This window comes from Carassius carassius, chromosome 31, assembly GCF_963082965.1.
Source record: "Carassius carassius chromosome 31, fCarCar2.1, whole genome shotgun sequence".
Classification (NCBI taxonomy): domain Eukaryota; kingdom Metazoa; phylum Chordata; class Actinopteri; order Cypriniformes; family Cyprinidae; genus Carassius; species Carassius carassius.
In genome coordinates this window covers 30,665,184-30,683,145 of record NC_081785.1, presented here as the reverse complement: position 1 = coordinate 30,683,145, position 17,962 = coordinate 30,665,184, and the positions used below count along the sequence as shown (strand labels likewise).

The following is a 17,962-nucleotide window of genomic DNA, read 5'->3' as shown; positions in this document are numbered from 1 at the left end:
ACATACAATTCACTGTAGTTTCCAGCTGAAATGAATAAATACAGGGGCAGTAAAACTCCACATTTTAATTTAAACAACAATTTTTAATTTTATGACATCAAAACACATTTATCATTGCTTTTAAACATTTATATTTTGATGTTTGTATTACATAAAACACAAATAGCAAGGTTTGCACACCACAGCTCCAAAAGTAGAAAAGTATTTTTGTTCTTACCACAGGTGAAGTTTCGAGTCTACAACACATACATAGTTCAGCCCTTATATACAGCACATACTTGAACCACATGATGATCCAAAACACACACACACACACACACACACACACACACACACACAGTTAGTCTACTACAGAACGCATAGCCAGGTATTTTTTTTTTTTTTTTATAAATGAAAAGACAAGAAAAGAAGGAAAAGTGCTAGTATTAGTTGGTTAAGTGCTGGTGAAAAAGATGAGTCTTTAGATGTTTCTTGAAAATGATTAAAGACTCAGCTGTATGAATTGAAATTGGGAGGTCATTCCACCAGCTGGACACAGTCCAGGAGAAGATCGTGAGAGTGATTTTGGGATGGCACCACACGGCGTCGTTCACTTGCAGAGCGCAGACTTCTGGAGGGCACATAAGATTTAACCAGTGATCGTCTTGCCGTGCCAGTGTTCGTCTTGTAGGCAAGCATCAGTACCTTGAATTTGATGCGAGCAGCTACCGGTAGCCAGTGTAACCTGATGAGGAGAGGAGTAACGTGAGCTTTTTTTGGCTCATTGAAGACAACCCTCGCTGCTGCATTCTGGATCAATTGCAGAGGATTGACAGTACATGCAGGAAGGCCCACCAGGAGAGCATTACAATAGTCCAGTCTGGAGAGAACAAGAGCTTGGACAAGAAGTAGGGTGGCTTGCTCTAACAGGAAGGGTCTAATCTTCCTAATGTTGTATAAGGCAAACCTGCAGGACCGGGTCGTTGTACCAATGTGGTCTGTGAAGCTTAACTGATGATCCATCACAACTCCTAGGTTTCTGGCTGTCCTCGAAGGAGTAATGGTTGATGAGCCCAGCTGTATAGAGAAGTTGTGATGAAGCAATGGGTTAGCTGGAATCACCAGGAGTTCTGTCTTAGTAAGGTTAAGCTGAAGGTGATGGTCATTCATCCAGCTAGAGATGTCACTCAGACAGGCTGAAATGCAAGCAGCTACCGTCGGGTCATCTGGTTGGAATGAGAAGTAGAGTTGGGTGTCATCAGCGTAGCAGTGATAAGAAAAGCCATGCTTCTGAATGACAGATCCTAATGATGTCATGTAGATGGAGAAGAGAAGTGGTCCAAGTACTGAGCCTTGAGGAACCCCAGTAGCAGGAAGTTGTGATTTAGAAACATCACCCCTCCAAGACACACTGAAGAATCTGTCAGAGAGGTAGGACTTAACCCACAGGAGTGCAGTTCCAGAGATGCCCATCTTTCTGAGGGTGGACAGGAGAATCTGGTGAGTAACGTTGTCAAACGCAGCAGAAAGGTCCAGTAAGATGAGTACTGAGGATTTTGAAGCTGCTCTTGCTAGTCGCAGGGCTTCAGTAACCGAGAGCAGAGCAGTCTCAGTTGAGTGGCCACTTTTGAAAGCAGATTGGTTGCTGTCCAGGAGGTTGTTCTGTACAAGGAACATAGAGAGCTGGTTGAACACAGCTTGCTCAAGTGTCTTTGCAATTAATGGAAGAAGGGATACCGGTCTGTAGTTTTCAAGAAGTGCTGGATTTAGAGATGGTTTCTTGAGCAGTGGGCTTACCCGAGCCTGCTTGAATGCTGAGGGAAATGTTCCAGAGTAAAGAGAGGAGTTGATAATGCACTGTAAAACCCGACAAGTAAACTTAACTCAAACCGTTTGAGTAAACAGATTGCCTTGATTTAAACCATGTAAGTTTTAAAACTTTGCATTCAAGTAATTAAGTGATTAACTAAGTGCTGATTGTTAATTAGTGATTAACAGCTGCTGTTAACAAACAGAATCACTGAAGAAAAGAGAAACACAAGAACTACTACAACTGACTTCAGACACAGCCTTAGATGAAATCAACTGAAATAAAATACATGAAATCTCTCAAGATCTGATTAAACAACCCCACAAACAGCATCACCAGCTCCACTTATTAATAACCAGACTGACTTTATTTCTGTCAGACGTCTACAGAAGATCTTATTGAGAATGAACTAAGGTTTAGATGTTGATTTATTGTTTCATTTGAAGTAACCATGTTAGAGATCAGTGTTTGCTTTAGTTGGGCTCTTGACCCTTGACTTCTGTCTTTGTGTTTTCTCTGGCTGTTATAACCATGTGTTTCTAAAACATATTTGTTGTATTCAAAAGCCCAGAAGAAATGCCATCAGGTGTTAACCTGTACCTAGGTGTAGGTTGTTATACTTTATATTGGTAATGGTAATCATCAATTATTGAACTCTACTGAGTCTGATGAAGTAGGTATTGTGTAATTTGATTGATTATAGTAAAAGTGATTCTAAGAGCCAGTGGTTCTGTGATAATCAGTTAATCTGAATGACTTTTCAAATAGTGTGGTCTTCTACGATGTCAATTAGTCAAACACAGACATCAATAATCAGAATATGAACCTCAACAATGGTGAGGCAATCGCTTTCCTCAAACGGTTTGAGTTAACATAACTTGTCAGGTTTGAGTGAGGCTGTGTCTGAAGTCAGCTGTAGTTCCTTTCTCTCTTTTCTTCAGTGATTCTGTTTGTTAACAGCAGGTGTTCATCATTAAACTCAATTATCACTCAATTAATCACTTAATTACTTAATTGCAATGTATATATTCTTTCAGTGAACTCAACTGAATTAAGTTCAGAGTACTCATAAATGTTAGTTTTTTCAACTTAAACGGTTTAAGGGAATCGGTTTCCTCAAATGGTTTGTGTTAACATAACTTAAGGATATCTGTTTACTCAAACCATTTGAGTTAAGTTTACTTGTTGGGTTTTACAGTCAAGGCAATCGGTTTACTCAAACGGTTTGAGTTAAGTTAACTTGTCAGGTTTTACAGTGTACACAAAGAAAAACTTCCTCTTGAAATGTAGTTCAGCAACCAAACAGACCAAAAGGACGAAATTTATAGTACACCAATCAGTGCTTTTGTTCTCTTGTTGCTAGGCAGAATTCCTCCCATGGCCAATCACATTGAAGGAAGAACAGAGTGACGTTGAGTTTTTCCAAAGGATTACTCATGATTTTGAGCTCACAACACTTGAAATCTTAAGTTTATGCCTTTTGAAGGTAAATTAGTTAAATTAACTTTTTTAAGTGACAGGGCCAAAATGCAAAATTTTAAGTAATGTTTAGTCAACATTACTTGATTTTTTAAGTCAAGACAACATTAGGGTTTACAGTGAAGGAGGTGAGTGGGGATCGGATCAAGTGGACAAGTAGTAGGATGATTGGACAAGAGAAGTTTGGAGACATCCATCTCTGAGAGTGGGGAGAAGGAGGAGAAAGAGTGTGTGTCAGTCATTGTGAAGTTGTCCTCAGTGGGTTTTCCATTTCTTTTAGAAAAACAGAGAAGACAGGTTTACAGTTGGAGAATTTGCTTTTGTGAATATGAAATTTGTTTAGGAAAATTTTTAAATTAATAAAAAACTGATATTTTTGTTTGTGGTGTCAGAGTCATAATACCCAAATATAATGTTTTTTTTATATGTACTGAAAAGCCTGGCAAAATCTTTCTTTTGACAAACACAACAATGTCATCCCAAAGTTTCTGAGTGCAGTGACATGACCAAAATAAGTGTACAGCTTAAAATAAATGTCTTTCACTTTGTCTGTGAAAAATAATTTTTGGGGTAGAGACCAGATTTAATCACCGCGAGCGCTTTCAATATGCGCGACGCACGCCACTGAGTGACGCCTGTACTTCCCGGTCAGAGAGCACCTGTCCAACAAAAGCTCACTATCCAATCAGAGTGGATCACTGTTAACCCCGCCCCCACGAGAGGTTTGTGTCCAAACTCCAAACGTAAAACTGCGAAGCAAAAGCGAAATCTGTGGTAATGCATTCATAATACATGATTAGCGAAAACGAATCTTTGAAAAACAATAACAAAAATGAAGCATATTTGAAGAGTCTGTTACAATTGTGCAACTGTGTTAATTTTTTTCATTTTCAATGTGTTTTTCTTCTTTTGTAATGGCATATGTTTGATATTTTCTGAAAAAGTTATGTTCAGTTTTATAAAGCTACGTTCATTATTATAGAACTAAAAGTAAATCCATAGATAATCCGAAAGGGAAACTCTAAATTTAGCTGACTAAACCACCCTGTCAAACAGGAAAAGTTATTTATGAATTGATCACCTACAAAGGGCACACAGGAATGTGGTTTCAAAGACAGAGGCCTGACACGCAGATACTAAACACTTCCCATAACACCCTATGTACTTGCTACATCATTAGAAGAATGGCATCTACGCTAATATTAGTCTGTTTCCCTCTTATTCCGAGGTCACCGTAGCCACCAGATCCAGTCTGTGTCCAGATCAGAGGGTCACTGCAGTCACCCGGATCCAGTACGTATCCAGACCAGATGCTGGATCAGCACCTAGAAAGGACCTCTACATCCCTGAAAGACAGCGGAGACCAGGACAACTAGAGCCCCAGATACAGATCCCCTGTAAAGACCTTGTCTCAGAGGAGCACCAGGACAAGACCACAGGAAACAGATGATTCTTCTGCACAATCTGACTTTGCTGCAGTCTGGAATTGAACTACTGGTTTCGTCTGGTCAGAGGAGAACTGGCCCCCCAACTGAGCCTGGTTTCTCCCAAGGTTTTTTTCTCCATTCTGTCACCGATGGAGTTTCGGTTCCTTGCCGCTGTCGCCTCTGGCTTGCTTAGTTGGGGTCACTTCATCTACAGCGATATCATTGACTTGATTGCAAATAAATGCACAGACACTATTTAACTGAACAGAGATGACATCACTGAATCCAATGATGAACTGCCTTTAACTATCATTTTGCATTATTGACACTGTTTTCCTAATGAATGTTGTTCAGTTGCTTTGACGCAATCCTTTTTGTTTAAAGTGCTTTTTATCTAAAGGTGACTTGACTAAAGTACAAAAAGCTTTATTTCAGCAGTCATTAAGTACTAATCTTAAAAATCATAATCCTCGAATCTCGGGCTGGCAATACCATGACATAGGTGCCCTTAAGGCACTGAACCCCCAACTGCTCCCCGGGCGCCGCAACATAAATGATGAACACTGCTCCGGGTGTGTGCTCACAGTGTGTGTGTGTGTGTGTGTTCACTGCTGTGTGTGTGCACTTCGGATGGGTTAAATGCAGAGCATGAATTCTGAGTATGGGTCACCATACTTAGCTGAATGTCACGTCACTATAGAATAGAGAACCAGAGCGGGAAGACCTCATTGAAATCTCCAGAGGGCTATATAAACACTAGGTGATTTATGTTGGAGATGGATATGTGATTCACTGGTTTTTGTTTGTTTGTTTTACAAGCCTTTTGAGCTAAACTTGTATTGAATCTGAAACTTTCCATTTGAGTCAGGATTATTTTTGCTTTTCCATTTCTTTCTCTGTAGCTGTGTATTCTAACACTGGAGACACAGTGAAGAAAGAAAACCTTGAGAATGTGGCTGGCAATGAAGAATACCACATCAACAATCAACTAGATAACAAACATGAGCCACATCCCATTGAAGATATTCTACAGGAAGCAGAAAGCCTTGTGGGAAGGGAATTTTCATATAATGTGGCAACAAGCAAATGTGAGCACTTTGCTACAATGTTGAGATACTCAAATACAGAATTAAATTATAATCCTAATAATAAAATTATTTTAAACATTTTGTCATAATACAGTCTCTAATCCTGTGTCTTCGAGACATTTATCAGATTAAATTCCCAATAGCAACCGGTTTTCAAACAGTGATGTAAAATACTTTCTGTATATTCTAATCGGTGCAAGATCATGCCAATGCAACGCTTGTCTGGAGAAAATTATTCTTTTAGCCAATTAGAATATGTATATAATATCAGGATCAGTAAACATGGAAATGGGTAATGAAGAACTAAAAGTACAGTTTCGGAGGCATTTGATTATTCAAAGTCAATTAAATTTAAATAAATAATTTAAATAAACAGTTCCAAGCACCAGTGATCCATGTGTGTCATTGATCTCACTGATTTACATTACAAGCATCAGAATATTACCATAGAAAAATCAACATCAAACAGCAAATTGCAAAATACGTTACAAAGAAATCAAGTAGTCAGACATTTGTCAGTCGTAAACACAAAGGGAAAATGTGTAATGACATGGCTGACATAAACGGGGTAAATAATGTTTTATGTTTCGATTAAAATATAGTTCACATTAGTCATTAGTCTGCCACATATCATGTTGTTTATTACTTATCAGAGCTGATAAAACTGGATATTTGCACTACATAAAATCAAATTGCCCTGTGTGTATGTTCCCTGGTTTCACGACAAATTAAACAAATAAAAAAATCATGTTACTATAGATAAACCACTGTAACCACAAACTAACCAGGGTTTTGCTGCACTAACCATAGTTTAATCATGGTTTTTGTAGTTATACAATATTAATCAATATGCAAAAAAAAAAAAAACACTTTTACCACAATAAAACCATGGTTAATTTTCATAAGGGTTTCCTCTAACTGTATATATATAATTGTCTGGACCTCAGCTGGTGGGAGGGTTCATTACTGGACCTCATTTTTACTCTTGATTACTGGAAGTTTCATTTACAGCCCTGCACATCAGTATTCAGATTTTATTCATAATTTGGCAATATTGAGATTAGTATGGTGTCACATTGTAACAGTTGTACAGTTACATTGGTCCCATTAGCCTTCTATACAAGCAATATTTAATCCTGTCACTAGGGGGAACTCTAGCCAGTGAGATGCCTGGTAACATAAAAAGGATAAGAGAACAAGTATGAGGTAGGAAGGAGTACTCCTGTTAGTACTTTGGTTGTATATATGATGTTAGGGAATGTTTATGTAAATGAGATGGGTAAATTTGTTAATGGTGTCACTAAGTTTGTTTGTTTGATGCAGAGGGTTCAACGTGCAGGCATTTGGAGGCAGCTTAATTGTAACTAGGACCTTGATCAAAAAGGGGATTAATTGACTTCAGTTTGCCAATAACATCTTTGTCATCTATTGTACATTTTACAAGCTACAGTTCGTATGGTTCCAGGCAGATGTGTCCTCATCAACAATGCACTTAAGTACTGTTTCATCTTGCTCCTACTATCCCTAAGACGGAGTTCATAGTAGCGAAGGATGCCACTATGATTGTCTGGACTATTCAATGTCTCCCTTGCAACTGAATAACTATGCACATTGTAGTATTACTGACTGTATGGTGATTTGTGGTGTAATACACATGGCTCATTGAAAAGTGAAGGTCTCTGGTCCCTTTATTTCTATATGTAGCATTAAAAGTGTTGTTAAAAGCAGGTGTTACAACATAGACACCAAAGTCTGATTTCCTGATTCAGTTTAAGACAGTGTTTTAATTCTCCAAATCCTGATTCACACTCCTGAAATAAGCTTTTTTTAATGGAAAATTTGTTGCATGTAAACACCTAAACCCACTGAACAGAGATTCACGTATCAGGATCAAAAATGGTGAAGCAACAGCTGCTTTTAGTTTTTGACCGAAATTTTTTATATTTTGAAATAAAAAAAATTGTACCTTCAACGGAATGAGATGACACTTGGTGACTTTTGTCAAATTAGCAATATGAACACACAAAAAATCATGGACATGATTTGGACATGTTAAAGAGTCCAAAAAAAAATAGTCCCACTTACCTTCTTCGCGGTCAAAAATGACCGACATAGGAAATGAATGGGAAATATGAAAAAATGTGACAACTCAGTGAGTCTTTTGGTGGTACAAACTACAAATCAGCCACTGGTCAGGAGAAAAGTGTGCAGCAATCAAGGGGTGACTATCCAGAATATCAGGAGGGCAAAATAGACACCAATCAATAAATGGAAAAAATACTAAAGGTGCTCTCTCTCTCTCACACACATAGAAAGAACCGGTAAGACTGCAAGAGAGCACATTGTGAGAATTTGTGAAATCAATAAATGAATACAAAAAACAAAAGGCTTGCTTTCTCTCTATCTCTCTCTCACACACACACACACACACACACAAATGAACTGGTAAGACTGCATCAGAATAAAATCTTTTTTTTTTTCCAAGTTATTGAAATAAAATCAATAAATCATAAATCAAAAAATCCAAAATAGATTCTCATTCTCTCTCTCTAACATTTAAGTACATTGAATAAAATATTAATAATTAATTATAAAATGTTTGTATAGTGTTTTGAATGATCACTTTTCATTCCTTATTTTGTTAGATTTTTCAATTATCAAATACTGAGTAACAAAAATGCTTTCTATGTGTTCCCTTTCTAACAAGATTTTAATGTTTGACTGTAAACCTGATACTTATCTAACCAAAAATATCTAAACCTTGACAAAAGGTAATCTTTTAGAATGTCTAAATATAGATATAAATGCAAAACCTAAAAAAATGAAGAGATTAGGTCTAAAAATCTATGGGAATCCAAAAGCCTCTGTATATATCTATATAGGGTGTTAATACAAGAGGTTACGCAACATTACACAAGTTTTTACTTTTTTAATGCCTCCAGATTGCCCAATTCTCACATCAAAAAATGGATTTTAAATGCTTTCACTCTATTTTAATGTGAACTATTGCATTTATTTAAAAAATAGTAAATAAATAAAGAGATAAAAAATATATATATTAATTATAATGGAGAAAATAGCTCATTAAAATTGTATAAATATTGCATGGTATCATAAAATTCCCTAAAAATCATATATAATAATCAAAAAATATTATTGAACAAAAATATATTACATTGGTTTTCCTGAAGAAAAAAAAAGTAACATTTCAAGGCTTCGGTCACTTTTGACCGCAAAGAAGGTAAGTGTGACTCCCAAACGAAGAGGGTCAGAGGGTTAATAGTGTGTGGATGTGAGGCTAAAAGAGTGGAACAAAAGTCTCAGTTCCAGTGAATCAATAAGAACGGACATCAATAAAAGCTTGTGTGCCACTTGATCTACAGATGTTTGTGTGTGGATAGTAAGATGCCTTTTGCAATTATCCATCTCATGGATAATGTTTTCTGTTTTTAATGTAATGCTATTTTAATAAATCACGCAATAAACAATTATCCACTGCTCTAGCATAACTGGTTTGATCCACAGGGAATGCATGACAATGTCTTGAATCTTGAATGCAAAGTCAGTCGTTTTGGATGAAAATGCACCCGTGTAAATGTAAATGGCACACTGACCTGCTGTTACAACATAGAGATGAATGGTACAATCAGCAGAGGTTAATGATTCTAAAACACACTGACTGATTCAGAGAGAGTCATTCATGAAGTCATACTAGAAACAAATCATGCTCTGTAATTCATTAATTCCCTCAAATGAACCAATATTTCACTCTTTTCACTCTTTCACTTTCATTCTTCTCTGAACTCTAACTTCTGTTTTAATGGCTGATTATTTGTTCTTTCTCAGAGTTGACTCTTTTCAGTTGGACTTGCACTTCTTCAGGCCTTCACTTACACCTGTCAGGACCTGTTTCAGTCATATACATCACGTTAGTCCAGATTATCCATTTGAAAAGGGTCTCTAGTTTCAGGTAAGAGAGTTAAAGTTAACTCTCTTCTCCATTAGAGACTCCCTCTCATGAAGCCAAAAACATCAAGCAGGAGACAAAGTGAAAGCAAGCTGATTTATTAAACAAATGCAGCTGTGTTTAACAGGTGTTAAGACAGAGAATCAGCAGCCTGACAGTGTCTCGAGTCTCATCATCTCTTTATGGAGATGATTACAGAGAAATACTCAAATTAATCATTTTACATCAAATGAGAAGAGGACAGAAACAGACTAAAACTGACAGATCATGGAGTCTAAGCTAAATGATCCAGAAAAACAAGATAGACTTGCAGAAACAAACATAAAGCATCTGGAGTTCTTTCTAAAAAGTTAAATCGACTCTTTCCAGATGAAAACGGTTTGTGATGGCTTTTATGTCTTTATAAGCGAATGCAACAGCAAAGGTGTTAATATAATCACTGAGCTCCTGATATATAAACTCCTCATATTCTGCATAAACTAAACGACACCACTTATAATAAAAAATGTCATATATTTTTTTAGTAATGTCTTCACTAATATTCAAGTTGTTTAGCTGTTTTTTTATTTCATCTGCCTGTCCTTCTCCATAGTTCTTGAATTCATGGTATGTCATTGGTTTACCTGGAAATTTAACTGAAATGACTTTTAAAATGTAGCTCACATCTATCCACGTCATTAAGTTAGATTTAAGCATTTCTTCTTTAAGAAAGTTTTTGATGCTTTTATTTGTGCTTATTCTCTGGTTTTCCTGGAAACTCTTCACTGGAAATTTGGATCTACAGAGTTTTTCATTCAACATTTCTTTTAACTCCAATACTTTTGTTTCAATCAAAGGATCTTTACAACTTCTCACACCCTTCGGATCTTTTACTATATTCCCTGACGCACCATAAATGTCCTGAAAGGTGATGTAAAGATCTATGTTATATTTATTAATCATTTCTTCAGAGAAATTAGCTAACTTGATCATACAAGGATCACAATGACCTTTTATAAATAAACAGGGGCTTAATTTTGTAAACATGTGTATAGCTTTTATCATACTCTTATTCTTCTTAATATACTGATCTAGAGGTTGTATGCATTGATGTTCAGTATGATGCGTCTCAGAATGTTTTCCATTCAGATAAATGTTTTTTGGCTTAAAGGGTCCGATTAATATAGGATCTCCTTTTATAAGCTCAATCACTGTAAATGCGAACTGATTGTGTAAATCAACCTTTTCATAGATTTTAAAGTGCCTTATAAAATATGACATTTTAGCAGACACAGTTTGATTGACAGGAAAAAATATATGTTTTTTTTCTAAAATATTCAAATGAGGAGGAAAATTCGAATAAATCAGATTAACTACTTTTTCAACATATGTCATCCTGTCTTTCAAATTAATAATGCTGATGATGGCATTTTTATCTCTGTATATCCACCGATCTTCATCTTCATCCTGCAAAACCTCCATCGGTCTGATAAAACATCGAGAGGGAAACCAGATGAATAACTAGTGACTGTAGATTATATTATTCATTTCACACAATTAATAACAGTGTAGTCCTGGCTCTAGCATTTATGTGTTTCACCTTTTATAATCTACTGTTCTGCTGATCACTTTATTTCTTTAATTACGTTTAGTGTTCCAATCACCAGGCTGCAATCTTCATTTATTTGTTAAACAGATTGCGTAAAATGCTCTTATTGACAAAGTCACAAATATACCTTTCACAAAAGACAAAACTCGATATTTTAAGAAATAATTTTTTTTTTTTTTTAGAAACATGGAAAGACGTCTGCATCTGAAGCAGTGCATGCGATCAGAATCTGTTTATTGTGTACATAAATTATTTCTTACCGTCTGAAATCTCGCTGTCTTTTGACCTCAGCTTGCTTTCTTCTGTTCTATAATGAAAAAGGAGAATCAAAACCAATTGTTAGTATATTTTTTAACCTTAATGTAAACCTTAGATAGAGCAGAAATACAGTACTGTATTTAAGTATTTTAAATGTTAAATATTTCTAATATTTCTAAATATTTCTAAAATATTTCACATGCACTACATTTTTGGTTTGTTTGGTTGTGATTAGGCCACACCCTTTAAAGTTTAACCAGTGTGTGTGTGTGTGTGTGTGTGTATATGGGTTTTAAACATTTAAAATATAGCATTTAAAAATCATATACACTTCACATTATAACATTTTTTAATTGAATTTAAAAATGATATAAGAGAAACATAGTAAGAAGACATTTAAAGACCAAAGCAAGGAAATCCAAACTAATTCAATCAGAGCAGAATAACTCACCATCATTAGCCAGATCTGATCCTGGGGCAGGAGACACCCAAGTGAAAGTCTGAAGTTCGACAGTATCGAGGTCAGTCTGGACTTAGAACAGACTGTAGAAATCTTCTTGTTGATGTGTTGAGATGAGTTTTGTCTTCCAGTTGTCTGTAGAAATCTTCTGTTTGATGCTATTACGGTTTGTTTCGTCTTTAAATCGACTGTCGAGACTGTCAGATTAATTGTGGTAGTGCTCCTGCCCCAGAATGTGTTCATTTTTCGTGATTGCTCTTTTATAGTCTGATTAGGCCTGACCCTTCAAGGTGAGGAATTTCTGAAACCAGTTCAGTGGATGATGATGACACAAAAAATGCTGTTCATCTCGACTATCAAATATGTAGTCATGTGCCTTCAAGTACTGAATGATGCCAAGAACAGCTGCCCGTCCAGTTAACTTGCTTCATATCCAAAGCTAAAGCTCATGTTTTCTCATGTTTCTCCAGAGGCCTCAAGAGAAGCTGAGAGTTTCTGTTTTCTATAAAGTGAAACTTACACACAACACACCTGTTACTCTGAACATCTTTCACTGATGATGATGTAAAGAATCTGTGCTGATCATCAGGTTTGATCTGTTATAAAGAAATCATGAACTCATTCATGTGATGCTGATATCAGTCGATGAAAACATAGTTTTCTCTAATATGTTTTATAATAAATCTGCCAATGGGGATACAAAATATTATCTTCATTCAATTTCAAGGGAAACAAGATCACTTTTCTGACCCCAGTGGCCTTTTTTCTTGCTTTACACATCAAATAATTTTGGTATTTTTTCTCAGAACATGATTTAATGTTAATCTACATGAGCAAACCTGCAGCAGTTGTGTTGTACTGTATGTGTTGCTCAAGACTCTGCTTGAATAATGTGTTTCTGTTTCCTATAAAATGAAATTCTTGCGTGCCACTCCTGTTCCTCTAAACATGTTCGTCTTATGATGATGGAGAGAATCTGTGGCATTTTTTGCTATTTTAACCAATCAAAAGACAGACTGCTGTGAGCATGTTTTTATAGGGACTTCAGAGTTACAGTGACTCTCTCGAGAGAGAAAGTGCAAAATACTTTGAGATAAACTACTAGACCAAAGAATCAAACCCCGTCACCACTCGTGTGTTTGTGTTTTGATGAAACCTGATTCTTTCCATCATCATCATCATCATCATCATATGTGAAATATGTTTAGGAGAATCAGGGTGTTGCTTTACATGAAACAGAAACACATCAACCTGTGACCGCTTGACAAACACACATTCCTCTCCAACTCTGAACATATCTGACTGATGAAGATGATGATGAGGATAACACTATCATAACCTGCTGACATAAGAGACTGGTTTAGGGATTAAAGTCTTTTTCATCATTTTAACCATGACCAATATAATCGTCAGAGAAATTAACTTAAAATCTAGATGAAAGAGTCTTTCCTGCCGCTCTGGACTGTGTTTCCCAAAAGCATCGTAAGCTTAAATACATCTGGACCCATCGCCACCAGTGGATGATCATATAGGATGATCACGATTTCTAACGATAAATATATGACAGGTGTAGGGACAGATTTCTGTGTGTTTGGGGTTAGTGCAGGTTTGGATGATTTTATAGTCTTCCATAAAAGATCATGTCTTTGTGGGGTCCAATATAAGCTATAAACTTTTCTTATTTTACAATCTCTGTCCATTCTTTTGGTCTTCAAAAAGTAATAAAAACAAGCTCATATGCACATGATGGTTTTTATATTTTATGGAGACATTTCATGAGACAACTTTCTTTTGGTGCACTAATGGAAAACGTCTCAGGTTACGAATGTAACCATGGTTCCCTGAGAGGGAACGAGACACTGCGTCCTCTGAGGGGATACTATGGGGAACACCTCGTCGTGACCCGTGTCTGAAGCATACTTTGAAAAACGCCAACGTGTTGGCCGGCGACAGCCTTTGACGTCACTACCAGCGCGACTATAAATATGCGCCCGTAGGACCCGTCCCTATCTTCTTCGTGAAGCTTGCGTCCGAAGCATGGCAGGGAGCTAGAGGACGCAGTGTCTCGTTCCCTCTCAGGGAACCATGGTTACATTCGTAACCTGAGACGTTCCCTTTCAAGGGAACTTTGAACTGCATCCTCTGAGGGGACACTATAGGGGAACAGTATACCCACGCCGCCATGCTGAGGGGAGTGCAGACCAGAATCATGGCAAACACTAAGTACCAACTCTACTGCTTTTCTCTTCACCGGGAGTCGCCCCTGGGACGGTCTGACGGCTGCCTTATGACATTATCCCTTACGGCCAAAGGCCTAAGCTACATACCCAGCTTATCCTGTAGGGCCCTGGCCCGGGGTAGAGCTAAAGGCTTGGAATCACAGAGATTTCTTTAAAGGGATACGGCTAAGAGCCTGGCCCTTTCCTCTACCAAGTCTTTGCCTGTCACACAGGGGCTACTGCTAGCTTTTGCAAAACCTGCCGAAAGGGCTGTCCCCACAGCACTCTAGTAGCGGCGCCCTGTTCTAGATAGGTATCCGAGGATACCTAGGTGGAGTGGTGCCCAAGATGAACGGGGCTTAAACCAACTCAAGAAAGGGCACAAAGCAGCAGCGCGAAGCCCTTACCATCTAGGGATTTTAGAAAGAACGCAGAGACTAGCGTGCGAACTTACCACAATGTGGATTTCAGAAAGTGCACAAAGACTCCCGTGCACACTTACCATAACATGGATTTACAAATACTGTTCTAAGGAGGGGTTCTCGTGGAACTCTGTCAGAGCAGCTCGTAGAAGAATGGCCCGAGAGCAGAGCAATTGGAGGCCTCAGCCCCTGCCTCAGCAGGATGCCTGCTCTCACAGAACGTCTCAAACAGTATGTGGTACTGGAGCGCTCTGAAGAACTGGGAATCAGTCTCCCAAGAGAGGAAGACTCCGAGCTCCGAGCAGCATGCTCATAGATGACCCTTTCAGAAAAGGGGAGCGCTGCTGAACTACCCGAGAATTGCCCACACAGCCCCCCCAAGTTGAGGGGGCTTGGGGTGTACAATAAGTACACACCGGTTGGATGAAGCCCAAGGAACACCGGGGTGAAACATCCCAAGAAAGGGAACGAAGCGGAGCGCGTAACCCTTACCATACAGGATTTTAGAAAGTGCGCAGAGTCTTGCATGCACACTTACCACTTTACGTGGATTTCAGAAAGTGCGCAGAGACTTGCGTGCACACTTACCACTTTACGTGAATTTCAGACAGTGCGCAAAGCGTTAACGTGCACACTGACCACCATGTGGATTTGAGAAAGTACACAGGCAAGCGTGTGTACTGAAAGGTTACCTGACAACCACAATATGTGGGAGCTCACATTCAGAGAGGCCTGTGAAGCCTGCTACCTGATAACCACAATATGTGGGAGTTCACCTACAGAGAGGCCTAGAGAGGCCTACTATCTGTTACCAGATAACCACTTCAGTGGAAACTGAAAGCAATATGGAACTCGACTCCAGGGAGGCCTGGTGAGGCCTACTACCTGACAACCACAAATCGCGGGAGCTCGTTTTTTAGGAAGCGCACAGTATGTGGGAGCTAAATCTCCAGGGAGGCCTGGTGAGGCCTACTACCTGGCAACCACAGTATGTGGGAGCTCGTCTTCAGAGAGACCTGATGAAGCCTACTATCTTAAAACCACAATGTGCTATTTAGTGGAACGCACAATATGTGGGAGCTAAATCTCCAGGGAGGCCTGGTGAGGCCTACTACCTGGCAACCACAGTATGTGGGAGCTCGTATTCAGAGAGACCTGATGAAGCCTACTATCTGAAAACCACAATGTGCTATTCCGTAGAAACGCATAGTATGTGGGAGCTAAATCTCCAGGGAGGCCTGGCGAGGCCTACTACCTGGCAACCACAGTATGTGGGAGCTCGTCTTCAGAGAGACCAGGGGCCTCATTTATAAAGCGTGCGTACGCACAAAACGGGGCTGGAAACGTACGTACGCCAGTTCCCACGCAAAGGTTGTGATCTATAAAAAACAAACTTGACGGGAGAATGTGCGCACCTTTAAGCAAACTTTGAGCCGTGCGTACGCACATTCTGGAGACAAAGGGAATTGGCGACACCGATGGTGAGGTCGTGAACTGAAGTTAGATTGTAGAAAATAAATGTGAGAAGAACGATTATAAGAATGAATGACATTTAATTTTCACTCCATTTCATACGTTATATCCACATTATCATGAAGATTAAATCCAACAGTGTTATTTGTGCCGATTGTTTTAGGCTATATACATCTAGTAAAATCCAAACGTAATTCAAAATGTATTAAAAGTAAAATAAAATAATAATCAGCGCTGCCTTACAGTCACATTGTCCACAACGGGAGCACAGGAGGACATGGCGCGATACATGTGATAGCCTACAGAATAGCATGAAATACCCTTTTATTAGAGAACTGCAGAACACAGTGTAAAAAGGAAATATTTTCCTTAATGTACATAGCCTATATCATAAAATGTCAAAGTCTGCAAATACAGTCATGAAGCACAATCGCTACTCATCATCGGTCCTAACTATTACGGTGTTCATTACAAAACCGTCAAGAAGCATGTGTTCACTATAACATTTTCGTCTTAAATTTTCGCCCACAAATTAATTAAGTGATTTTGTCAAGGTGTTAACGATCAGTCTATTTGCTAGAAACATATAAATTCTCCGGTGACCCGGGTATGTAATGCTTCATGATGGCACTCCTGGCACTGTTGGAGGATTACGCTAATGGCAGAATAAGGAGAGAACGAGTTTTCAGGGACCATGATGATTTCCTGGCCCATGATGATGACTGGCTAATAAGCCGATTTAGATTCCCTAGAGCTGTGCTCTTGGATCTATGTGCTGAATTGGGTCCAGTATTAGAGAGGGCAACACGCCGGAACCATGCCATCCCAGTCCAAATACAAGTCCTCACCACTCTGGGGTTCTTGGCAACCGGCTGTTTCCAGCGGGAATTGGCAGACAGGTAAATTAATAATATAAAAAAACTATAAGTAATCCTCAAATTTGTCTCTAAGACCTTTTTGTATATGAAATAATTCTATTGGAATCTATCATCTCACCCTATAGGTCTGGTATATCACAGCCGTCCCTGAGTGCCATAATATCTGTCGTTTTAAATGGTATACTTAATATGGTTAGTCGATACATCAGGTTCCCCTACACTGTGCGAGAACAGGCCGAAATTAAAACGCAATTTGCAGCAATGTCTGGTTTCCCAAATGTAATCGGCGCAATTGACTGCACTCATGTTGCTATAAGGGCACCATCTGAAAATGAATTTGCTTATGTTAATAGAAAGCATGTGCATTCTATTAATGTGCAAATCATATGTGACTCCAACATGACCCTCACAAACATTGTGGCACGCTGGCCTGGTTCAACACATGTTTCCTTTATCTTGACACATAGCAGTGTAGGGAACAGACTAAATGCAGGCGCAGTACGTGATGGCTGGCTTCTTGGTGAGTTTAACAATATTAAAAAGTAGAAACTGTAACAATTTTGTTTTTAATATAATTATAACCTGCAGGCGACAGTGGCTACCCCCTGAGACGCTGGCTCCTCACCCCATTTTTAAACCCGCAGAGCGCAGAGGAAACTCATTATAACGAGGTCCACTCTCGTGCCCGCGCAGTTGTGGAGCGTGCCATCGGCATCCTGAAATGCAGATGGCGTGCTCTGGATGCCTCGGGTGGCAGACTTTTATACCATCCAGCAAAAGTGTGCAAGATTGTCAGGGCGTGTGGTGTTTTGCACAATATAGCACTGAGAAACGGTATTCCTCTCCCTCCTGATCTCCCTCTACCCCAGCATTACGACCCCGAGCCACAGCCCCCTGGCCGACAAGAGGGATAT

General features: G+C 38.7%; 1 protein-coding gene across 1 annotated transcript in view; it reads left to right on the top strand.

Annotated features, from left to right (window-relative positions):
* Positions 1-17,962, top strand: part of LOC132111963 (putative E3 ubiquitin-protein ligase UBR7) — a 361,771-nt gene that overhangs the window by 167,101 nt on the left and 176,708 nt on the right. The gene's annotated exons all lie outside the window — the stretch shown is intronic.